The sequence below is a fragment of the Capsicum annuum genome, unplaced genomic scaffold (genome assembly GCF_002878395.1).
Source record: "Capsicum annuum cultivar UCD-10X-F1 unplaced genomic scaffold, UCD10Xv1.1 ctg998, whole genome shotgun sequence".
NCBI classification, from domain to species: Eukaryota; Viridiplantae; Streptophyta; class Magnoliopsida; order Solanales; family Solanaceae; genus Capsicum; species Capsicum annuum.
Window position 1 is genome coordinate 1804131 of NW_025896076.1, and position 26729 is coordinate 1830859.

Here is a 26729-nt window from a genome sequence, read left to right on the forward strand (position 1 = left end):
TGGGTCATCATCCTCTCCCTATTTATTGGAGCATGAACTCACGACCACTTTACAAATCCAACATTTTCCAAATATACCTTAACTCTATTATCAATCTTTCCCACTTTACACATAGGCTCATCAAAATCATCCAACTTGTACGCTTTAGCCATGTCGAAAAATTCACCGGTCATTTTGTCCTTGCTCTTTCTATAATTCATGCAGGCATTGTTCCAAAGATGCCAAATACAAGCAAAATATGGTATACATGGATAGACCACACTAACCGCCTTGATTATGCTTTCATGTTTATCAAAAACAACACACATATTATCACGCTCACTGAAAGCACACTTAAATTGCTGGAAAAACTACGTCCAGGATGAATCATTCTCAGAATCTACAATCCCATACGCAAGCAGTAATATATGTCTTGATACATAATATCAAACAATTATTATGTCTAACTTATATAACAATTACCATCATTTGTAAGAAAAATATAAATCACTACGTGCAATATCTGCTCCATTAAGTGTGCTAGCTGAAACGAATGTTCCCTGATATGGTCCTCTCATGTGACTTCTGTCTACTACCACAACAAGCCTACAATACCCAAATCCCCTAATAAAAGGTTGTAGTATCCTTATATGTGAATTGGGATAAATAGAATTCAACATGTATACGTAGGTGGGCATTTTCTCATATCCGTCAGCCGATCGCCCTCTCAATATCTTTAAAACACGTTCTTTAGCACGCCACGCCTTCATGTAATCATGTCCAAACCAAGTTCCCCTTTTATATCTTCAATAATGTCGCTTGAGGTGACTATTCTTTTGTAGTTCACCAATTTTGGAGCTGTTATTCCAGCTACAAAGGCAACGGTTGCATGCTGCTGCTCAACCACTCTGTCCATTATTGAGCAGGTGCGTTCATCGTTGAAGGTACATACTATAAATGTATCAGTACCATGCTTACAGAATGCCTTGAATATCCAACTACATTCCGGCGATTTGCACAGCAAGACATAACTAAAATATACGTCAAAAAAATAAATTGCCAATATGAAGTTACGTTAATCTGTTTATATATGAATCACCATATAAGACTACTTCAATCAAAAAATGAGCCAACTAACCAATGAATAAACAGTCAACAAGAATCACAAATATGAACTTAATTTGTTATTCTTTTTTATTATATGAATCACAAGACATATGAATAACCTATTTTTTTCAATCTGTTTATATGAATCACCATTTATATGAATATCCAAGTGCATGAATAACCAGTTATATGAATCACCATTTATATGAATATGCACTTACAAGAATAATTAGTTATTTGTATCACTTATATGAATCACATGTTATTTGCATCACCAGTTACATAAATCATCATTTATATGAATCACTAATTACATGAATTATCAGTTACATTAATCACCAACATAAAAAAACAGTTATATGAATAACCTACTATATGAATCAACAATTAACTAATATACAAATGTATCACTACAGCTTCCAGATGTATCAAATTGCAAATTAAATCAAAAATTGTTATTGAAAAATTAAAACCAAACCTCTACTTGTCAGATCTCTCAGCTCTGAAATTGAACTTGTGCTTTATTGCATAGTTACGCATTACCAAGACAAGTTTAGCTTTGTTTTTGTACTTTTGGTTCACCTTTAAGACACTATTATAGCAATCACTTATCAGTTCTTCACCACCTACATTAATAACTGGCAGAGATCCAACAGTACCAATTGCAGCAACTGCAAGTTCAGACAGCTCAACAAAATCATAACACTCAATTGTCATATCATCCGCGTTAAATCATCATTGTCAATTACAATTTCACTCATTGTAATACATGGTGGATACTTTCCGAATACAGTTTTAGCTTTTAAAATCAGAATAAAAATTTTCACAGTCATATCATTATGAATCTCCAACGCTGATGAATTGCCTTGAACAACGTATTTGGCATGAATTCTTTTCAGAGATACGTCAATTTTCAATTGAATTAATATGGTGTTCATTAAATCACGGTATGATATTTTTTCATGAATTACAATACCATCGACCCGATAGTTATCGTACCTTGTTTTAGAAACCCATTCCCCAGAGTGACGCAACAACACAGTAACGAGTTCCATTGAAGAAATTCAGAAATTTAAGATGTAATTTCGATTTTTTTGTTCCAAGATTGAAAAACTTTGAGCTTCTAGTCTAGCTTGCTTCAATATTGAACTGTTGTAAAGTGGAATTGCGTTTTTAATAGTTTTGGCGAGATTTGCGTTGTTAAAATCAGAGAAAATCCGTTGCTTCCTTAAATAACTCCCTGATTTGTTTCATATGTATCCCTTTTAAATATGTATCACCACTTAACATATGTATCACCATTTCAAAATTCCAGGATAGGATGTAATTAGTAAAATAAACAGAATTTTATGTAATATTACTTAAAGTATCAGGGATTTATGTAAGTTACTCTTTTTTTAAACACTTGTTGGATCCTTTTTCTCATACACCTCCAATGTATATAGGCATAATATATAAACATGTTCTTTAACTAGACCTCAAATCACATCTATGAGCTCTATCTTGGGGTGTGCACAAGTAGACACTTAAACTTGTATAAAATTGATCAAGTAAACACAGATGTTCTATGTGACATAATACACTTAGGATGCCATGTAGGACAAGAATTGGCTAAGTAGGATGCCACATAGGACATTTGAGTTTACTTGTTCAACTTTATACAAATTTATGTACCTATTTGTTCACACCCAAAGTTGGAGGTCATAGTTGTGATCTGAGGTCAAGTTAAAGAGAATGTTTATGTATTATGCCTTTATATATTATGTATACTGATGTATACTGATGAATAACTCCTTGGGACTAGGCTCGTCTCGAGAAAATGGGCCTCCTTGGCCCATGTTGAGGAAGTTGGAAAGTAAGCGAGTCCAAGAGGACTCAAACCAAGGTTACATGCCAAAAAAATATATATAAGAAATAATATCTAGTCTAAAATAAGCGTTTGGCAAAAAGATAACATGAAGTGTAACCAAAAAAATGATTAAATAGGTAAGTAAAGGATGTATTCATGTTGAGTTATAAAAAGAAAATACGTGTGCAGTTGGAAGATCCAAATAACAGTGAAAAAGTCAAACATTAAATACTCCAAAAATCTCACATTTTAATTGATCAAATGTTGTATTTGTGAACATGAAGACACATTTCAGAGGGAAAAGAGAAAGAATCATGATTACTGACTATCATCAACACTCCTAGTCAACTTAAAACAAACACATGAAGACATGAAAATAAATAGGAACTCAAACCCCCACAAAGACGAGTGATTTGAATTAAATGAGATCAACAAGCAAACTTTTTATAACAAAACTAACCCATGACGAGGATTTGCAACTAATCTTATCTCACAATCAAAAGGAAGAGAAATTACGATCTTGCAATCCAGACAACTAATCTAAACTGAGAGACAATCTTTGAGAAACTTATATTATACCACGCATGAGATTGTTTTTTCAGGGTTTCAGAGAATCAAGAACAAGATTTTGTCCTTTCACTGGTTCGCAATACCCATCTATAGTATTTCATAGCTCTATAAAGTATTTCAAGAAAACTAAGAAAAGATATAGGGAAGAAACTTGACAGAATATGAAGAGAGAGAAAAATAAAGGCAGTCTAGAAACTAAATAAAGCAAAGAAAAAGGGAAAAGGCTATCTGAAAAAAATAAAGCAAATAGAAAAGGGACAAAGTAAACTGGAACCAAATAAAGCAAATAGAAAAGGGGAAAGCAAACCGAAAGCAAACAAAGCCTCAACCCTGAAGGTAAGCAAATAATTTAGGCTTGTCAAATAACCCAACATGCTCTCTAAAGCAAAGTTTCCAACTTGACTTACTTACTCACTTTTTAAATAAAAACTGAAGCTTGAAATAGAGTTGTCATGGACGGAACATGCTCATTTTTAATCTTTACATTCACCTGTCCTCAAGTCCATTTTAACACTGAGATGAAAAAAACAGCAAAGGGACTTGAGCATTGAAGTAACAGCTTTTCAGCAAAAACTGAAACCTTAAGTCATCCCTATCCTTTCCTTGACAAGTTCAAGAGAGCTTTTACATGTCAAGCAAATCATATAGGGATTTTTGGATTATTCCATTGTTCCCATTAACATTGAGAGTGAAGGGAACTTGTGAGTGGTCCTAAGACTCAAGGAAAGCAGAACAACAAGACAACTCTATGAAAAACTCAAATAAACATGGAATCTTGAATAAACCGGATATGCGAAAACTAGACTAGGATATATAATCCATTACTAGAAGAATAACAAAGAAGCAAAATCACTTGACCACAATAAATTCAAAACTAAAACAGTCATGAGAAATAAAACACACAACTTAATAGCATGATTCAAACTATCAAAGCTTTAAAAGTTAATATTAACAAAGAAAAATAGGGGTATTATCAACGCAACATCTTCATTTTTACTTAATGAGGCTTATACTATCAAAATAATAGGAAAGAAACATCAAAATCCTAGGTTCTACAGCATAAAACTACCATCTACAAGAAAATGTGGAATTCCAACATCACTAATACTATTAACACTACAAAAAGAGAGAGAACTAAAGAGTTACTACAATAATAACAAAACAAAAACAGAACTACAACAAGAGAAGAAAAGAAATGAGGGGTTACCTTTCTTAGAGAAGAAAACCAGGACTCTAAGTCGTCGTTAAAATCCTTTAACCACCGCCATAACACCACTTTTAATTGAAACTCTAGGCTCAAAGGAGTCTTATATGAATTCTGATAAAATGGTAAACTAGAGGAAAATCTTTAGCTCAAAATTCCCTTTTGCTCGATAATTCTGATCTTCAAGGCTTCTTGTTCAAAAGTTTTTCCAACCATCAAGACTTGGTTTTCACCAAAATAGAATAGGTATTTATAGAACAAGATTCATGGTTGAGTTTTGACTGCAGTCCATGTGGGAGAGGGGATTTTAAGGGGTATTTTGAGAATTTTAGATGAGGATAAGGATGAACTAAAAATTGTACCAATTTGGTAGAAAATAAAAAATTGAGTGGATAATAGTTTGGTGTTTTATCGAATCTTTTGGAGTACACCTTCTTATTCTACGCACGCCTCTCACGTATGGAGTTGGAGAGAGACGAGAGAACGAGGGTTGGCATTACTCTTGGTTTTAAGAAGGTTGTCATTTGGGGAGGACAAGATGGGCATTTTGGTTTTGCTATTGTCTTCTGGGGAAGCTGTTGTTTGTTGTCGTTGTTTGCTATGCTTTTGGGCTTATCGGAGATTAGGAATAAGTGTAAACAACATAAATCTCCTAATTAATAAAATTAATTACATAAATTTGTCTTATTTTCTCTTTTTCAAATTTTGGAAAGATACTTATATATTTGGCCAATTATTATATATAGGTCGAATGTATGATGAAATAATTAGTCCTAAATTTAAGATAATTAAAATCATTAATTATTTTACAGTTTCCTAAGTAACGACAATAATTAGCTAACATTAACTCGTTTATGGATAAAACTAGTAATTGATATTTGAATTTTAAAACTTTTCTTAAACGTCAATTTTTTTTTTTGTAATCTTGGATTCAAGATCTGGAAAGCAAAAAGCAACCAATTTCTTCTACATACGTTCTTCAATACTACTAAAATTAATATGAATATCCTCATATTGCTGCGACATTCTGGAAATTGGAAGTCAGAAATTAGTTAAGAGTCATACAAAAGTGACGCAATAATTATTTTGGAAAGTATTGTTTTCTTGAAATTGGTTTCTACGATCGCCATGAAATTGGGTATCGACGAAGTACGTAAAAAAATTGAAGTTAAATATGTGGTTGAAGGAAATTCTTCTCCAATTGTCATAAGAAACAATAATGGAGTGAGGGTTTAGTTGAGTTGAAGAAACAATTTTCTGGATTGATTAATTTTCCGCTTTGTATTTCAACTTTTGATAAATCTAATAGTGAAATAGAGTTTGATAAAGAAACAGGTATTGTATTGTGTATTGAGGATAGTGAATATGATTCGATTGCGTTAACGGTTGTTGAAATGGATAATCAGTATGCTTTATATGTTCCTGAAATTGAAGTGAAAAACTTTATTACTGATTGTAAGAACACCGAAATAATGGTGAATCTGGTTTACAAGTATAAGCAAACTCTTGTTTCAGTAATGGCAAGACATGCAATAGCTAATGGCTTCAATACCAAAGCGAAATGATCCGATAAAAAAAGGTATGATGTAAAAGTGTCAATTTCATTTGCTGAGCTTATAATGTATGGTAATTTGTTTTTTGAGGTTTTGAAGAAGTGTTTGTTCTTATGTTGGTTCGTTTGTTGCGGTAGCTCATAAATATACGAATGTATAATGTGTTATTATACATGCTTGCAAATGTATTATGAATCTGTTTTAGTCAATGCAATGTATGATAAAATGGTTTATAATATTCTGAAGTTGCTTGTGTTTTATAGTTGGATTTTATATTGAAATATGAATGTATAATATTTGATTATACATTTAGAGAAATGTATAATGTAGCTGGGGTAGTTCCAGGATTTGCATTTTTTTCTATCTATTTTTATTTGTAATATTATGTTTATTACATTGACTCAGTTTTTATGTATTGATGCAGCTATGTACTGATTTGTCATAACAAATATTGCAAGTGGTTCTTGAAGGCGTCTTGTATGAATGAATCGGAATTATTTGTGATAAAAATATTTGATTCAGAGCATACTTGTAGTCTTAGCGATAGAGTGTTGAATAATGTGGTTGCGACAAAAATTTTTATGAGTGAATTCACAGCTCCAAAATTAATCAATCATAAGAGAATACATACCCTCACAGACATTATTGAAGAAATGAAGGTTGTTTACAGAGTTGATATTAATTACATGAAAGCCTGGCACGCAAAAGAGAAGGCGATTGCGATGCTTAGAGGTGGACCAGTAGATGGATATAGAAAAATACCCCGTTATATCTATATGCTAAACTAAGTGTATCCGCAATCGCACATTTGGAAGCATAAGGCAGTAGATAACGAGTTTAAATACTTGTTTATTGTCTTGCATCCCATGATAAGGGGTTTTGAATTTTGTAGACCTGTTGTAGTTATTGACGGGGCTCATTTAAGCGGCCCATAAGAAGGAACCTTTCTATCTGCAAGCACAGTAGATGGTGCAGGTATTGTGCGTTCCAGTTTTATTATACAGTTTTATTGTTATGGTTTTTAATATGTATTATATGAACTTATACATTGATGCTTTATGTATGATAATTCATAGAGATGCTAAAATTAGCACCTTTATCATTGACATTTTTTTTCCATTATTTTCCTTGTTTCTTTTATATTTAGGTTGTATTCAGCCATTAGCTTATGGTGTTGTTGATTCGGAGAATGACAATGCGTGGACTTGATTTTTTCAATAGTTTAGAGAGGCATTTGATGAACGAGACAACATGTGTGTTGTATATAAAAGGTGTAAGCATTTTTTATCCTAATGTCCCTCATCTAGCATGTATTTGACATTTATGGGAAAACGTTTGCACCCATTTTAGAAAAAGCAAAGATAGACTTAGTGGCCTATACTATTCCATGGCTAAAGCTTATAGAAAAGAAGAATTTGATTATATTATGTCAAAGGTTGCTAAGGTTGATGAAAGAGTTAAGGAATATCTGGAGAATGTTGGGTATGAAAAATGGTCTCGATGTCACTCGCCTATAAATAGAGATAGAATGATGAACTCTAAATAGCCGAATGTATTAACAGTTGTTTGGTTGAGGCTAGAAAACTTCCTATTTTAGGTTTCCTTGAAAAAGTTAGAATTTTATTTACCGCTTGAAATTGTAAGAACAACAAAATTGCATCTTACACCAATACAACTCTTGGGAGAAGGTTTGAAGAAATACTGACTCTTAATGGGGTTAAAGATTTACGGATGACGGTATGTATTAGAATAATTATGTAACAGAAACTTTATTTTCCATTGATTATATTTTCTTATTTTATCATCTGTATTAAATATGCGTTTTCTAATAGGTTAAGCTAGCAGATAGTTATCTTTATTGTGTATATGATTCGGGATGGAGGTACATTATCGATATTAAGTGTGACACGTGCAACTGCGGTTGGTATCAAATTAATGAAATGTCATGTCCACACGAAATTGCCGTATTAAAAAGTAAAAATATAGATGTAAAGGATTATGGTCGTTATTGCTCTGAATTGTACAGGCCAAACACCATAGTCAAGACATATAAACTCCCGATAGTTCCAATGCCAGACAAGAAGAATTGGAATGTTCTAGGTTTTGTTGATGATGAAGAAATTTTGCCACCCAAATATAGAAAACCGTCTGGTAGGCCAAAAAAAAAGGAAGGCATTTGAAATCAAGTGAATCATTGTCTTCAAGTTCAAACCATTGCGGTAAATGCGGACAAGCCGGTCACAAATGGAGAACGTGCGATTTCTTCTCAAAGGACTCATGATGAAGATAATATGTTTTCTATATGCTGATGCTTTGAATGGTTTTATTTGTATAAATATTTTTATTAGTTTTTGTTGGAATGCTGGAACAACTAATATTAAGCTGTTTAATTGCTATTTGATTTTCACTTCTTTAATTAATGTTTTATACTATAAGAACAATTTGAAGCATTTTTCATATATCATATTTCGTAATCGTATAACTTGTAGTTATAACTGATGGGTATATTTAGTATGTAACCTGGGAACTATTATAGTAATCAATTTGTTGAAACATAAGTTGTAGCAAACTGTTATACATTAATAGTTAATGTGTAAGGAATGTATGATATAGCGTTATACCTTGTTTAAGTATATTATGTTAGACAGAAAAAAATGTCATTTAACTGACTTCTTTAAAAAAAAAACAGCACATGAATCATGTTTTATGTGTATGATTACACATGATACGTTTATGTAAAATATATGATGTTCATTTACGAATGTATAATATTAGATTATACATTTGTATCAATGTATGAAATAGTATCATACTTTATAAAATGTATTGTGTAAACTATTTTTGTAATTTTTTTCAAGAAAAATCATATGACAACATGTATTATGTTATATAATAAATATATTTAAATGTATTAGACATTATTTCAATGTATTTTTAACTTATAAGAAAATGTACATCACAGTAAAAATATAATGTGATCAAATACAATATCAGTTTAATTTTATATTTATTTCTACACGTTTAAAAAAATGAAAGGCAAACTCAATATCTACCAAGAATTAGTTGATAACATTGCAGTAGCGTGTTAGTAACTGCAAATCATTTTTTCAAAAATAAGAAGACATCCATAAAATGTGCATTAACACCAAGAAAGTAATTTTGGAATTGTTTAACATCAACCACAAAACTAAGAATTAGTTCTTTCAATGCTGACTATTATAAAACAATGCTACTCTAAAGTAAAAATTGCCCTTGCATTAATTTCTTCGAGAACACTATTCCTTGACCGAGGCGGATCACCATTATCACTCGTGTACCCTTCATTTGCTTTTTCCACTCCGTAATGCCACAACAATGAAGCATATCAGGTATGTTGAATTTTAGCATCAAACCCACATGAATGAACTTGCTTCCCTTCACTTAATATTTCTGCATAGGCACACACAAAGATGCCATGGTCCGTGATTTCAAAAAATAAAAAATGAAATAATAATTAGTAGATTACTTATAACATCGTTACACATGAAAATAAACTATAATTTACTTACAAACTGTTAGACGCTTGTTGTGGGATGTTTTGAATATAGTCAACATCAAATGAAATTTCATTGACAAGACCAGTTTGCTGAGCAAACTTCCCTTTGTACGCTTCAAATGTTGGCCAGTCAGTTCGCTCGGTCTTTTTATAAATGTCATTGTCTGGCAAGTAAGTAGGCAGCATCATTGCAAGCTTTTGTATTTCGATTGTTGGTTCCTTTTTTCTTTTACTTGACAATGAGTCATACACACTTATCACTCTTTTCTTTGAGACAATCACAACCAATACCCAGTGAAATTCTTTTCCATAGTTAATTGGAACATATACCTCATACACCATGTACCATGGTAACCCAACAGGAGTACAAAATCCATGAATTATATTTGCAATAGCATCTTCATTCTTAGCCACCACAATTAATTCTGCATAGTCTTGTTGCGTGGATAGCTCAACTGCCAGTTCCGCTGGATAATATCGCGTATGTTTCTTATCAACATATGTATTAAAGAAGCAGCTAGTCATTGTATATCTATAATTATCATCCAGCTAAAGCTTTGATTCTTTGTCAAGCGGTAGAAGATCACATCTAAATGCTACACGTGAAAATAGGGTAACAAAGTAAAAATCATTTAAAGAAATCAGTAGCTTTATTATTTGTTGTTTAAAGTTAGTAAAATGCAATGAAGCATGCAGGGCTGACACATACATGTATGATATATAGTTATACATCCTTAAATTTGATAGATTTTATATTTCAGGGATGGATGTAATAAAAATTTAACTAACCCATAATTAAAACATAGATGATATGGTGTTAATATGATGTTTCTAACAATAACTAGTGTTACATGTTATTATACATGACATGTTGATTAAAGTTGGATATCTAGTAATGGTAAATACAAAATTTATGATATCGTATTATACATTAGTTCACATGTATGATAAACATTTGATTATGTTAGGTCATGTTAGCACAATATGCTAAAATGTACAAAATATAATACAACATTGAACCTAGAATATTGCTATTTCAGATTACATTTCAAAATTAAACTTCAAAAAAATTTAAAGCATATTGTAAAAGTAACAGAAGCTGTAAGTTGTCAGATTTATGTTTAGGTGTTGTAGAAAATTAACTATCAGCAAAAGCACTTATGATATAGATCATATTTAGATTAAGTTACCTCATCATTCCAGCGTGTCTTGCGTTTGGTCATCAAGTAAAATCTATTCTTGGACTGTAGGTGTGCAACGACAAAGTTCAATTGTGGGTAACCTAATTTTGAAGCATTTATTCGATAGTGGTTGTCCGTTTCTTTCCTGGAAAATCATCATTGATTACACATCACAAATATTTATGATGAGATAGTATTGTTAAAAAAAAGAATACCAAATTTCTTACTTGGCAGAATGAGTTTTCAGTAATCCTACGACAATTCACTGGGAGTAATCGATCATCAATTCGTTTGGCAAATCTTGGTTAATGGTGTACCCATCAAAAGCATACTTTAGATTCTCCTCTTTATCAGAATCGCCCGCATCCTTAGAGCCAGAATCATACTTTATAATATATGGTGACCTAAAAACCCTGGACTTCTTTCTTTCCTTTTTGACAGGTGCTTTTGCTTTTGTTGCTTCAAGCTCCTAAACTTGAGCATCAAGGAAATCAAGTGGAATCTGACTGTCCGAAAGGTCCCATTGACTTTCGGTCATTTTATTTAAAGCACCAACATCTAATGACTTTGTAGTCGAAGGCGTTGAAAAAATAAATAAGATTGAATCTACAGTTACCTGAATTGAATTAGTTATTGTCCCACCAACTTCATCCTATATGAACATATAAGCATGTGTAATGTATAAATACAATATCTGAATGTATAAATATATTAATGCTTACTACATTTATGTCTAAAGTGAATGATACTTGTTATTACATATTACATTAAACGTAATTCCATACATATAATGTTATTCATCCATTTATACAGAATAATTAGTAATCTGGAACTATTATCTTTGCACTAAAAACACCAGTGCATAATCAACAATCTTTAGTACAATTGGTTAATGTCCTTTGACCAAAAAAGCATTTTGTAGTAGATAATACATACACAAATTACCATAATGAACTTGTTTAAATAATGAGTTATCAGGAAATCATGATCACCCAATGTGCATCAAGTGTAAAACTACTTGTTAAGAGAACTACTGCACAACAATGTTAGAAATCATGAAAGCATCAATATCCTAAAAATTTGATATGCACCAGAGAAACATTCAGTCCCATTATGTACCTTTACCAGGTCGAACATGTAGATAGATATATTTTGTAATAAAAAATTAATATTAGGGATCAAAAAATACCTGCACATCTTTCATATCAGTACATTCCTATTTTTTCAAATCCACTTCATAACCATCTTCTTTAGTGGTTATATTCACATCTTATATGAAATAACAATTATCGTGTGTGATCAGTTATTGCAAGTAAGAGAAAAAAGATGGAAATGAAGATTTATACCTGTGATAAAAAATTTCTATCTGTAATGGGTGCATATGCATGTATAAATCTATTGCTTACATATCATATGTTTGTACAAGGTAAAGCATTCTATGATCCTCACTTGAATAAACATAACATGTATGTATGTGTTAGGTGATTCACAAATGATGTTATATCAGTAATAACATAAATATGTATGATGATATTCATAAACTACATGCTTTATATCCAAGAAACTGTTTGTATGTTGAATGTATAACTCTTCTTTATACTTTCAATTGAATGTTTTATGAACATTTAACTGCCCAAGTATGAAGAAGTTAATAGGTTCTACATGTGTATAGAAGTATTTTGTAGTAGTTAAGTAATATTAGGGACAAAAATATACCGGAAAATCTTCTACATTCGGAATGTTCTGTTTTTCCAATTCATCATCTCTACCTTCTGCTTCATAGGCCATAATCTCATCCTATTAGTTATGCGATAATTATCATCATCTAATTTGCATGAAAATAAAAATTTGTAGTTATTAAGACAACTGTTTAACAATGTACAAAATATTGAAAGCGTCAAGATCCATACAACTTTATATTCAACCGATAACATTACGATCCCTTTTCAATCAAAAACAGGTGCTATATTTACTTAGACATCTATTATTGAAAAAAAATAATTTGATGTACAGAAAAATACCTTCAAAGCCTTCAAATTAGAATAGTCCTCATTTTCCAAATCATCCCCACGACCTGCCTCTTTATAGGCTGAATTCACATCCTAAATTAAATAACAATCAGCGTGTATGAATAGTTTTTCTTAAATGTGTTATAGGTGATTCAAGAATGATGTTATTTAAGTAATTGTAAATAACATACATATGTATGAAGATACTCATAAATAACATGTATTTTGTTGAAAGAAAAAATAATAGGATTAATGTATAATTGACCATTACACAGACAAAATAATGTTTGATCAAACTAAAACTACCCAAATTTAAATATTTTAACTGGTGCTACACGTGTATAAACATACTGTTTAGTACTTAAAAAATATTAGGGACAACAAAAATACCAGCAACTTTTACTCTTCAAGAATGTGTTGCTTATTAAATTCTTCATCACGAGACTCTTCTATATCATTGAGTGATCCCTTAGCATAATCTTCATGCTATATAAAAAAGAAACAACATTTGATTTTGATATGGTAGTTATGTAGAGTTATAGTAACATAAAAAAATAATTGACAAAAAAGTACCTGCATATCCTCCTTATATGGACTCTCATGTTTCTTGGATCCGTCTTCTTGACTTTGTTGTTGATCAACAATTTTCTCCTCCTATTAACACGAATAATCTGAAAGTATGAACATTTCATCAACGTTAGATAAAATTAAATAAAATTTAATTTTTATACCTGTGATTGCTTATTTTCTTCATTCTTCAATGCTTTGACAACCTCAGTAGGTATTTTTTATATTAGTGTAACCAGCTCAGCCATCTTTTCTGCAAACTTATAATATAAAGAAAAAAAATAGTAGAAACACATCATTCTTTTAAAAAAAAATCAATAAGAAAGTTAACTTACACATTTGTTGATGTAATTCTTTATTTCATCACCATCTAAACTTAATTTAGAAGTCCCTTCTGGCTGTGTGGAAGATGAAGGAACAGACTTGTGCTAGTGACACTCAGGAGACATACCAATTTCTCCATGTTGATGATGTTCAAATTCAGACACACCAATTTCTCCTTTGTCTGTTGCATCCTTTTGCGTTTCACTATACAAACCAGACATATGATGTACTAGATGATCACGTGTAGACGTATCATCATCCATCACCGCTAGACTATCTTACTGAAACATCACAGTTTTTCTTCTCTTCAAAGGTTGGTCAGGTGATTCAAGCAAAGCTAAACCAGCCTTTATGAGGATTTCCCACAGTGGTATAGTGCTGAAATCCCCAAATTCTTTAGCAATGGTACTGACACACTGTTAAAATTCATCTACTTTTCTTTTCAATGTTCCAGCAATGGATGTTGAAGCAGAAGTTATTGGATCAAATGTCTCAAAATCTTCAGAAAAGGACAAATCCAACCTACTAACTTCTTTGATTGTAGGTTGTATATTCTTGTACGAATGCTAGAAAGAATAATTTCAAAATGAAATATTTGTGCATAAATAAAACGACTTGAACAGACAAAATAAGTACAAAGTTAAACAATTACCTTACTGAACATGCCAGACATAAAAGATTCGTACTTAGGCCTTATACACTTCACAGACCAGTTTTATATTCTTGGGATTACGTTTCTCTGATGAACAACAGTTTTTTATTCTACCTCGGAGCAGCACTCAAACATCCAAACATTTAGAGCATACTGCATTTCACCCAATGAATATAACTGCTTTGCGATATTAAAATCCTGCTGCCAGGAACTCATTAACTTTTCAAATGTAACCTTCCCCCATGGAAAGTAAATGTACCGACCGTCCTCGACCATCTGAAAGTGAGATACACTGATTGCTGCTTCCTTATGCTGAGAAAATATAAATGTATGAACAAAGAACAAAATCTCCAGATTCAGAACATTTTCAGAGTTATCGAAGTTTCCCATCTTCACACATGTAATCAGTTTTGACCTAGTTATTGGTCCTTTATTGTCGGGAAAATACTTTGGTATCAAGGCTGATTTTGATAATGAAGTATACATATAATCATCAATATTACCGGTACATTTAAGATCGGTAATAATGGAAAATTCAAGCATTGTAAATTTGAGGATTTCCTCTTGTACCCTAACATGAAGCTCATCCTTATTATCCTGCTGAATTTCAAGCATGAGGAGATATTTTGAAATCTGTCCTATCCAGTTGCACTGTGGCAAATCTATAAATATCCCAAAAATGGTATTTTTAAATGTTCTAAAACATCCTCTTCAAAATGTTCCTTTATCTTTTCACCGAAAGCACAGTTACATAAGCTCCCTATATGCAATGGGTGTGGTAAGACTTTGTCAATTCAGTATTTCATGCCCTGAAAAAAAACATACCATAATTAGCTAATAGTTACACATTGTATGGGGGTTCTTTATACATTCAAAAACAAAATCAAACAAACATTAAACAACTGTTAGTCATGTATGAGGGTAACTTATACATTTACAAATAAACTGCATTAATGTATAATAAAATCAGATCAATATATTCACTAGAGTAACATATGTATGAGGTTAACTTATACATCTCAAAATTAATATAAGCTGTTAGACATTTATGAGGGTAACTTATTCATTTACAAATAAATTGCATTAGTGTATAATAAATCAAACCCTAACCACGCTAGAGTTACACACCTATAAGGGTAACTTATACATCTAAAAATTCATATTAGACTCTAAATAAAACTACATGTAAACATGTATGGGGGTAACTTATACACCTAAAAATTCTATTTAGGACCACAATTAAACAATATATACAAATGTATGATGGTTATTTATATATTTAAAAATTTATATCAGACCAAAATAAACAACAATTACACATGTATAAGGGTAACTTATACATCTCAAAATTAATATCAGCTTTATTAGGTGAATGTATAACCTATAGAACTATATTTCAGAATACCTACATTATACATTATTGTGATGAAAAAGTTAATGTATCATTTCTTATTATACATATGTCAAATTATACCTAAACTCATAATCAATACCTTCGGAAGACATGGTCGGCCAGAATCAACAAACTTCTTTTTACTTGCTTTTGAACTAGACTTCTTCAATTTAGAAGTGGCTTTATCCCTTAATTTCTTCATTGTAATGGGGTCATTTCTGTGCTTTGACCGATTCTCTGTGAATTTCGGATCCTGTTCATCAAATGTACAAGGAACAAATCCAAGTGGAACATTTTTTCATTTACGTCTAACTGAGTAATTCCTAAACTAAAACTTGGAGGATAATACATTACCAATTAACACTATTTTACCTTAACAGTAGTGTTAAATCGAACAACAAAACAAGAAAATCAAAGATCTAACTTATACTATATGAAAAATAACGAAAAAAATGAACTACTGAACTTGAATATGATTGAAGAATACTGTAATTTGAACATGAAAAAAAACCAACAATGGAAAACCCCTGAATTGGTAAAGTTGAACAAAAAATATTCAAAAAGTTAATGAAGTAAATTATTAAAAACAATTAAATCTTGATAATTTACAATTTGATAATCACTGGGTAGATGTTACTTCAATTTTGCCGTAAAAGATGGGTTTCAAAAATGGAGTAAAAGTCGGATGGATAATGGGAGCAATAGCGAGTAAAAGAGAAAGCCAAAATCGATGTTTAACATGTATAATATTTAGGAGTGAGGAATTACCAAATAAGGGGATTTTTGTAATTATTTTAGGATTTGTGTAAATACTTTACCAATTTGGGATTTAATGTAATTATGTAACTTTAACTTGTGTATATAAGTAATTTTTAGTAAGAATAAAAGAGAGGTGGGTCGATATGGGTCGGTTGGTAATAGGCTAGTATAATGACTTGATTTTTTGGTGATTCATGTAAAAGATTTATTTCTGTTTAATTTGACTACTTTAACCTTTCTCGTGGTTGTATTGTGGTGTTTTTGGGTGTGGAAATGATTGACACAGTTCTTAATGCATTTTGGTGTGATTTTTAATAGTCTAAAAGTCTTATTAGTTGACTTTCGTCAGTATTATTTGATCTGTGTGTTGAATAACAAAATGAACTATGTCAACAGATCTGGAATGTTGATTTTAGATTGGTAGCATAGTTCATGTGATTTTACGACTTTTGTATCTCATTTCAATCCTCCATTTGGAAAGTTGTGAAAATAGATTTCAGAAGTCATTTCTGTGATTTTTTTTTTCAAAAAATTAATATCTCTGTTGAGTTCAAAGCATCGAATTTGATAGGGTAGCATAGGTTATTTGCATTCTCGGATCCCGAATAAATCCTGTGGGAACATAGAGACTTGGAATTTTTCAAGTCTCCGCAGCTGGTGCATCCGCTAAAGTGCCACGTTGACCTCTTTAGCAGTAAGTTCTATGGCGCTAAGCGCCACTCTTCCACTTTAGTGGCCGGCTCCAGCTGGACAATGGCGCTTTAGCGGTGCCCTGTCCGCTTTAGCGGTAGGCACTAAACCGGTCCTTGTCCACTTTGGCGGACTAGCATGCATTGGTAGGTATTGCTAAAGCAGTACTTGAACGTTTTAGAAGTCAAAGCTAAAGCAAAAATTTGACCTCTTTAGTGGCACTTTGGACCCATATGAGTAATGTTTTTTCTCATTTTCTTTCACCTTTTTAGAGACTTGGAGCTTGGGGTTCGTGTTTTTGGGCATTTTTCTTTTATTTTTAAGCTTGGGTAAGCTCTAAATCCCTATTTCAATTATTTTTCTTCAATTTTTATCATTTAAATCTTGTTTGAATATGAATTTAAAGGTGGAATTTGGGGCATTTTAGCCCGGAATGCCCAAATTAGCATTTCTTCAATTCAAACCCCAATTTCAATCCATATTCACTTGGGTTTTCTTGTATGAGTTTCTTTAATCCTAAAAAATATATTTTTGGACTAAAATTTTGGTTTTTATCCTTCTTTTTCAAATACCCATTTTGAGGGCCTGTGTTGATTCCAATTCGAAAATGGGCAAACTGGGTATCATTGACTCTTTTTGATGTGTAGATTCTATATTTGTGTATTTTTAGCTTATTCTGGGTCTTCTATTTTGGTTAAATCTTGGTGTTAAAGGCTTATTGTACCAGTCACAACTTTTGAGGTTGGTTATGACTTAAATTTCTTTAGACTAGGTTGGGTTAGTTAATAATAATGTGAAAGCATGTTATGGGTATGGGGTTGTATCATGAAAAATGTGTTTAGGTGATTTATGTGCACGTAGGGGGGCCTATATGGATAATATTCGATGATTTTGAAACATTATATGTTATATGTGACTGTATGATCTTATTACTGGTGTAGGTATATGCATGTTTGGTATGTATGTTTGGTTGCACTCTTTCTGGTGAGGAAAATCATAGATTATGGGATTTATATAGTATCAATGACCTTTTTCTTGCATATTTCACTTGATGGTTTCTGGATTATGTTGTATCATAGATGGTTGGTTGACTTAAGTGGATTTTTGGCTAACATGGTTGGTGTATTAGCAGGATATTGGGAATTGTCATTTTGGTTGGTTGTGAGCATTACATCCTCATATCATATTCATTCATGAAACATTGTACCACTATGGAAATAAGGGCTTTTTCTGACAGAAAATGTGACATCATTAAAAACTCTCTATCGACATATATACCAGAGAGGAGTTATGGATATTGGTTGTTTATGGATTGACTAACTCCCTATTGGTCATACCTGGAAGCACATCTTAATAGGTGTATACAAAGGTTGTGCGATGCCCTTCTGTATTACATCATCATCATCATCGCAGTCGTCAATATTATCTTCATTGAATTCCAAATATTATGCTTATTCTGATATTATACTTCTGTTCTTGACTTGATATTTGTCCATTTGTTCTATCTTCTGATACTTGTATTTGATGTAGGTGTACATTTGTTCTTCCTTTCCCTACCTATATTTGTTATGTGTGCAAATAGTAGAACTGTTAGTGGAGATGGTGTGAGCTACTGTTGGGGATATTTTGCAGGTGATGTGCCCATAGTTTGTGTTTATTTTATTTTCTACTTTATGCAGTCGGCATATGATACCTACTAAGTACTAGTGGACCATGCTCATCCTTAATGCGCCCTTTCGGTGCAGATCCAGGTATGAGTGCACTGCACAGATAGCTGATTCAGACAATATTTGGAGTATACTCGAGGTAGTGGACGTTCTATGCTTCAGGAGTTGGCCTACTACCTCTTACTATCTATTTCATATCTTATTTAGTATTTTGAGTCATATCGTGATTCTTTTCAAACTATTATTGTATCTTTGACATTCGAGATATATTTAGTAGTTCTTACACTGTGACACCAGGTTTTAGGATTTAGTTTGGTATCTTGAATTGTATTTCCACTATTATCATGTTTGTGTGGTTTGGCTTTGCTCTAGAATCCTTACCTTGGGTTTTTAGTATTGATTTCCTTTTTATATCAGTTTAGGTGATAGACTTACTTGTCAAGGCTTGCCACGACAAGTGCCATCATAACCTTTGGTTTATGGGTCGTAACAAATTGGTATTAGAGCATCCAGGTTTTCATTGTATCAAAGGTGTAAAAATAGGGTGTCTAGTAGAGTCTCGTGGATCGATACTGTGAGACCATGCAAAATTTTGATAATTTTATTTTTGACCCTACCATGTGCATAGTGTCGATTTTTGACTTGAATTATGTTTAGGGATGCTAAAAGGGTGTTTTAAAAAGTTTTGAAATTTTCGTAAGGGGTCGGGGTCATTTTGAAATCTTGAGGTAGTGGGGATCCGCAATAGTGGTGTGCCACAGAGGTTAGCCTCTGCAATAAGGGCGTGGCACATAGGCTACCCTCTGTAGTAGCAACGTGCCATGTCGCTATGTTAAATTCATTCAGTTTTTATTTTATTCACTTGGGGTGAGAGGCTTTTGGTCTTTTTACCCCTTGCATGACCTTATAACATAAAATAAACCCCCTTTCCTTCAGTTTTCAATGATATAAGTCCATTCTTCTCTCCTCTAACTCTCAAGTCAAGAACATTCAAGGGTTTTACAAGAAATTCATCCTGCAAGCTCCAAGTTTTATTTTCTCTTCAATTTCTTTGGTATTTCGGGCATGTTTCTGTTTCTCTAACTTGAATTATATTATGAAATAAATTGATTGGATATTCCAGTCATCTTTATGTGGTAAAAGATAGATTGAAACATCATATATCTTCAACACAGTTTTTGGCTTATACAAATCACAACAATATGACCCTTCTGAAAATTCTTGTTGTCCAACACCGCACAAGCATGTGCACATGGCATCTCATCGAGTTGAAATGCATTACATGAGCACGTTCTTTCCTTGAGGCAAACGATGAAGTGCTTTTGCTTGTCATACACCGTGTACACATATTCTGTGGCTGGTACAACCTGATATCAAAAAGATCAAAAAGAAATATGTAAATGTACTGATTTTGCACTAAAAATACATATGCAGAATACATCATATTTATTGAGATTTTAAATACATATGCAGTGTTAAGATTTTTCAATAAAGAAATACATATGCAGTATACATAATATGTTTTTTAATTTTATGTTGTATAGGTTTTCATTAATTTAGAACTTAATGCAATAAATTCTATTAATTATGTTTTAATAAGTATAAATACCATAAATCTAAAAGATCATACCATCATACAAGTACACAAAGCCTCATTCTCTTTGAGTATGCCATTAAAATTTTCAATGAGGGTTGTGAATGTATATGAAGCCTCCTGTCTATTTTCACAATTCCATTTTCCAAACAGCAATCAAACTTCTTCTAGAAAATCATAAATCGATAGTCTCTAGCTGATACAAGTACTCCATTTATTGACTCAGCAATGTTTGAAGTCAAAGTCCATCCTCGGTGAACTGTTGCATAGGACCTAGCCCACTTTTCTTAACTAGCCAATTCCAAATATTTCTTTACCCTAATATCAACTGCCTCAACCTTTTCCATTAACAGGTGAAATTCTGACTTTGAATATGCTTTGGCCATTGTATAAAAAATCTTTGATAATGCATCGTGTGACTTTCTGTAAAGTTTTTTCACGTTCCCCCTAGATTCCACATACATGCATAATGTGGAACATCTTTGTACACATCACTAACAGCCTTTATGATGCTTGGATTCCAATTAGATACAACACACATATTTTGTCTTTCTCCGTACGCTTCTTTTAAATTCTCAAAGAACCAAGTCCAAGATACATCATTTTCAGAATGAAGCACACTATATGTCAAAGGGAATATATGACCTGTATTTATAAAAATATTTTGCACAGTCAGATAAAAATACATATAGTAACTACATATGTATTTATTAAAACTTCAAATAAAAAAAACAGTATATTTTACCCAAAAATAGTATCAATTACATATACTAAAATGTAAATGTACATCACAAACATACATTATCAATAATACATGTTTCATTCATGAAATTTTGGAAATATACGTAATTATATATATATATATATATATATATATATATATATGTATGTATGTATGTATGTATGTATATACTCCCTCTATTTCAAAAAGAATGACCTAGTTTGACTTGGCACGGAGTTTAAGAAAATAAAGAAGACTTTTGAATCTTGTGGTCCTAAATTAAAGTTATGTCAAATGTACCGAAATGCTCTTTAATCTTGTGGTCTTAAACATGCCATGTGGAAAGTTGAATTTAAAGTACTGCAAAAAAGGAAAGGGTCATTCTTTTTGAAACAGACTAAAAAGGAAAGTAGGTCATTCTTTTTGAAACGGAGGGAGTATCAAATAGAGATTTTTATTTTCAAGTGATATACAGAAATACAAATAAACATACGAGCAGGTCTACAATGTAAATTTAAAATGATACTAACCTTCTCCATCCATCGTACATGTAGTTACAAATGTCCCAGTATACATTCCTCTCAGATGACTACCATCAACAACAACGATAGGTCTACAATGATCGAATCCTTTAATGAATGCACTTAGAGCTATAAATACATATGAGAACTCATTCTCATCCGTCTTCTTCATTCCTATATATGACTCAGGATATATACTGTTCAAAACATATAAGTAGGATGGTAATTTCCAGTAAGATGCTGATCGCTTACCCCTCAACTCTTCTAACATACTTTCCTTGGCCCTCCAACATAAAGTTTATGTCAAATCCATACCAAAATATTCCTTCATGTCATTTTTTATTTCGGTCGCACTGTATTTTCATTTGTATTTTCTGAATTTTTGTTTAACCATACCACCTATCAACATACTAGTAGCATGCACCTTTGGATAGACCTTGTCTTTCACCAGGAAAGTATGTTAAGGCATGAATTCTCTTATTCTAAACATTCTAGAATCTCCCATACCAGATGCATGACATAAAAAATCACAGTTCTCTGATTTGCAAACCAATGTATAATTGCGTCCAAATATTTTAATATTATCAAAATACATATCCAAACTAATTTTAAACATGATCTAAATGATATAGAATTTACATACCATTTCTTACTTGACCTTTCGCATCGAGTTAGAAATTTCTCCCTAATTGTATAATCCTTCAGGACTAACTTTAAAATTTTTTTGGACAAGTAAACTTGGTCTTCCTCAATATGCTTATGATGTGGATTTGAGATAATCAACTGAACCATATCCATCTAAAATACATCTAATGCTGTTGTATTTTCAGAAACCACCAAAGCTCCTTCATTAGATGTATTTAACACTGTTTGCAAGTTGTTACACACGGCTCTTCTTTGTACAACGCATTCAGATGAACTTGCAAAGCTGCTCCTTACAACTTTCTCCAAAATGCTTACATATAAAGGAAGGAAATTCATGTCTTGTACCTTTTTTCTGCAAAATTATCACCTTTAATCCATATCATTATGTATTTGTATTTGCCCTGCATTACCAGTGATTTGATATTCTACTAGAATACGTTTGCTTGTTAAGTCCACATCTAAGTGAGATGCCAAAACATCGTGTAGCTCAACGAATGATGCTGTTGTGCTCAACAGTATAGCATTAGTGACGTATTCTTCATAGGTTTTTTTTCATACGTCCACCTTCCTAAGTGCTTCATGAGAACTGGTATGCTTCCTATTTCTAACTAAATTAACCCAAATTAAACAAATATACATAGTTTAGATAAAAAACCTTAAACTATTTACACAACCAACAACTACAATCAAAAATTCATTTACACAACACTTGGTAAACTTAACATACAAATACAACAAAATTTTCCATTCAACGTTAAATACAATCAAATCCAAAACCACCAGAATCGAACACAACCAAAAATATATAAAAGAACTTTTCAGATATAAACATATACTCTCAAATTCCGTTAAGCAAAACTTCAAAAAAAAATTCACCAGCTCGAAAAAACTGAATTCTATTTGTTTTTTGTTCTATCAGTTCATATGAGCCAACAACAACATTAAAAATACATTTATAAAATATTTGTTACACTTAACTTAGAACCAGAGTAAATTATTCCAGCCTAAATAGAATGACAAAGTATCTGTTTAATGCAAAATACAACCAAATACAGAAATTCCTTAATCGAACACAGCTAAAACATATATAAAAGATATATTCATATATATAGTTTTATTCTCAAATTCCAACAAGCTAAACTAGAAAAAGATAGAAATTGAACAGCTTCAAAAACTAAATTTGATCGTTTTTTGTTCTAGTTGTTCAAATTAGTATTGCATTAACTTTAACTCAAATTTTTTTAGAAAATACTCATAAACGATCAATACAAAGCAACACTGAAGATCAATAGAAAAAACTTCAGCAAAGCAGCATAATTAGATCAATACAAAAACGATCAAAATAACAAAAAATGATTCAAAAAAATTGATAATCACAAAAAAAAATAATTCATGCCTTCAAAAACAGTTAAGGATGAATTTACAACTGATAGTTGAATTCCAAAATATTACCCAGAAGAAGGTAATGTTGATTTTTGAATTAATACAAGCTGATTGTTCAAACTAATATTGAGCAGCCAAAAAATTCACTTCAATTTGATTGTTCAATTACAGCAAAATTGAAGTTTCAGGTTAATTTGAATTAGATTTTTTTTTGGAAGAAACACGTTTCTGAAATCATTTTTTTGAATTTGAATAGGATTGTTAGCAAATAACGGAAAACACATGATTAATGAGGATTTAATGGGATTGTAATCTTCACAGTTAATTTAAGGTGATATTATCATATTTAAATCTGTTAATTATGGGCAGTAAAAACATTTGTATTTGTATTTTTATAGCAATAGTTTACAAAAATATAAAATACAACTTGCTATAATATGTAATTTTGAAAGTGTTGTTATGAATCTCATAATTAAGGTGCTAAGTATGCTATTTCTGAATTTTTTCCAAGGAAATATACGTACATATACACGTACAATACAATATAGATATACAATTCTACATAATATACATATAACATATATACACTAAATATATACTACTTTAGAAAATATATACGCGTGTATACTTTAAATAGATACTAGTTTAGATTCTATAGGAAATATATGCACATATATATGTATAATAATATATATATATACTATTCTACATAATATACATACAACATATATACACTAAATATATACTACTTTAGAAAACATATACGCATGTATACTTTAAATAGATACTAGTTTATATTCTATAGGAAATATATGTGTATATATATATATATATATACGTACAATACAATATATATACTATTCTACATAATATACATACAACATATATACACTAAATATATACTACTTTAGAAAACATTGAAAATATATACACATATATGTGAAATATATACTACTTTAAATAGCACTTGAGAGTTGAAAGATATATACATTACATATTATAGTACTTTAGGAAACACATATACAAGATTACAATGTATGCTATTTAATATAATAATAGTTGAAGTTTTGAACATATATTCATTATATGTTTTCATTGTATTTTAACTTAAAAGATATTTATTTTTTCATTATGTGTATATATGTTTGTTATGTTTATTACTTAGTGTAAAGTTTGATAGTAATATATTAAAAGTAACATATTATACATTACTTATCATACTACTTTAGAAACTTATACACATTAAATATATATTATTTTAGTCTATAGAAAATATAGAGACATATATGTAGAATATATACTACTTAAAATACCACTTGAAACAATATACATACAACATGTATACACTATATATATATACTTTAAATACCATGTGTATATATGTTTGTTATGTTTATTACTTAGTGTAAAGTTTGATACTTTGATAGTAATATATTAAAATTATTTAATTCAAATAAGAAATTCAATTTAAATGAAAAAAATTACAAAGTAAGGAGTGAATGAATGTTGTATTTTATTGATTGGAAAATGATCCAAAACTTATAATTTACATGAATGAAAAATTACAAATTTTACATCATTTTTTCCAAATTGTTCATGTTAATATTAACGGGAACTGCCATAGGATAATCAAAATCAATGGTGGCAAAACCATGCATTGGACTTGATTGTGTTGAGTTCTCCCTTGAAGTCAGAATTTCTTCAATATTCTATTCGTCTTTCTGCTCCACCTCCATTCCTTACTTTCTTCGTTCCGCTCTAATCCAATCTCCAAGGCAAACTACAACATTCATAGCATTTCTTCCCAATGAGTGTCGGTTATCTCCAAGCTGTTGTCGTCCCTAACTAAAAGAGCTCTCTGATGCAATAGTTGGCATTGGAACATTCAATATATCTCTAGCTAATCTTGAAAGCATAGGATATTGTCTTTCATTATTCTTTCACCAATTCAATGCGTTGATCCTTGCTCTACGATCCTCTATCAGCTATCGAAGATAACACCTAAGCTCTTACCGATAATTTGTTGTGTATGTTGTTGATGGAGCAACCCTGTCCCAAACATTTAAATCATAAAACTAATCAGGAAAATCATTATGTGTTGGCCTTTTAGAAGATGATGGCTCCTCGGGAGCTTGAGGAGCGACAGTTAGAGTGATGTTTGTCAGTACAGCTACATCAAATAAATCGACATAATGGTTATATAATGCTTCTATGTAAATGTTCCCTCAGTCATAGTCGTAAACAAACCTGACTTTTCTTGAGTCTCTATCTCTAAGGAATTATAAATAACAGTACTAAGGCTGCACATAGTATTATATTTCATGCATGAATTTAGTATAGCACCAACCAATTAAATTGGGGGAAGCGGGAAAAAATACTTTTTAAATTTAGCAAACATAGCACCAATAGCTTCTTTGTAGCCTTCTCTATCCTTATATTCTTTAAGAAAAGAAGAAATGTCGGCCAAATAAAATAAAATATTGCAAATAGTAGGATAATAAGCACCAAAAAATTCAACCGTAGCTAGATAAAATCTTTCCAAAAACTTAACATGATCATCAATTGCAGTCCAATCATAACCATATAGCATACACTCAGGAAAAGAACCACAAAATTGATTAAAATTCATTGTAATAGGAACTTTATAAGAAATACAAGTTTTTAAATAAGTATAACTAGCATTCCATCTAGTATCACATTCTTCAGGCATTAATATCGGTCTAAGTTCATTTTATTCACATTTAACCTTAAATTCTTTCACTCTACCTCTTCGATTATTTCCTCAAATAAAGCCAACAGCAAGCCGGAGCTTTTCAATATAAAGCA

At 31.3% G+C, this 26729-nt stretch overlaps 1 long non-coding RNA gene across 1 annotated transcript; it reads right to left on the reverse strand.

The window, feature by feature from the left end:
* Window positions 1-369: 369 nt before the first annotated feature.
* Window positions 370-5310, reverse strand: LOC124895837. The gene is made up of 2 exons (XR_007051901.1): window positions 4713-5310; window positions 370-1757 (listed from the first exon to the last, which is right to left on the reverse strand). It is a non-coding gene; the product is annotated as an uncharacterized LOC124895837 (long non-coding RNA).
* Between the last annotated feature and the right edge of the window lie 21419 nt (window positions 5311-26729).